This window comes from Mus pahari, chromosome 4 (genome assembly GCF_900095145.1).
Source record: "Mus pahari chromosome 4, PAHARI_EIJ_v1.1, whole genome shotgun sequence".
Classification (NCBI taxonomy): domain Eukaryota; kingdom Metazoa; phylum Chordata; class Mammalia; order Rodentia; family Muridae; genus Mus; species Mus pahari.
The window spans coordinates 48,603,105-48,604,254 of record NC_034593.1 but is presented as its reverse complement, the minus strand read 5'-3'; positions in this window follow the sequence as shown (position 1 = coordinate 48,604,254).

Sequence of the window (1,150 nt, the reverse complement as noted above, 5' to 3'; positions counted from 1 at the left end):
CAGGAAAACACAATCAAACAGGCAAAGGAAATGAACAAAACTATCCAAGATCTAAAAATGGATATAGAAACAATAGAGAACTCACCAAGGGAGACAACCCTGGAGTTAGAAAACCTAGGAAAGAGATCAAGAGTCATAGATGCAAGCATCACAAAATACAAGAGACAGAAGAGAGAATCTCAGGGGCAGAAGATACCATAGAATACATTGACACAATAGTCAAAGACAATGTAAAATGCAAAAAGCTCCTAACCCAAAACATTCAGGAAATCCAGGATACATGAGAAGACTAAACCTAAGGATAATAGGTAGAAAAGAGAGCGAAGATTCCCAACTTAAAGGGCCAGTAAATATCTTCAACACAATTATAGAAGAAAACTTCCCTAACCTAAAGAAAGAAATGTCCACAAACTTTCAAGAAGCCTACAGAACTCCAAATAGATTGGACCAGAAAAAGAAATTCCTCCTGTCACATAATAATCAAAACACCAAATGCACTAAACAAAGATAGAATATTAAAAGCAGTAAAGGAAAAAGTTCAAGTAACATATAAAGGCAGACCTATCAGAATTAAACCAGACTTCTCACCAGAGACTATGAAAGCTAGAAGATCCTGGGCAGATGTCATACAGAACCTAAAAAAACATAAATGCCAGCCCAAGCTACTATAACAAGCAAAACCAAGATATTCCATGACGAAACCAAATTTACACAATATCTTTCCACAAATCCAGCTCTACAAAGAATAATAGATGGAAAACACCAACACAAGGAGGGAAACTACACCCTAGAAAAAGTAATCTTCTTTCAGCAAACCTAAAAGAAGATAGCCACACAAACATAATTCTACCTCTAACAACAAAAATAACAGGAAGTAACAATCACTTTTCCTTAATACCTCTAAACATCAAAGGACTCAATTCCCCAATAAAAAGACGTAGACTAACAGACTGGATATGTAAGCAGGACCCAGCAGTTTACTGCATACAGGAAATGCACCTCAGTGACAAAGACAGACACTACCAAAAGTTATCAAAAAGGATAATGAAGGACACTTCATACTGGTCAAAGGAAAAAATCTACCAAGATGAACTCTCAATTCTGAACNTCTATGCTCCAAATGCAAGGGCACCCACATTCATTAAAGAAA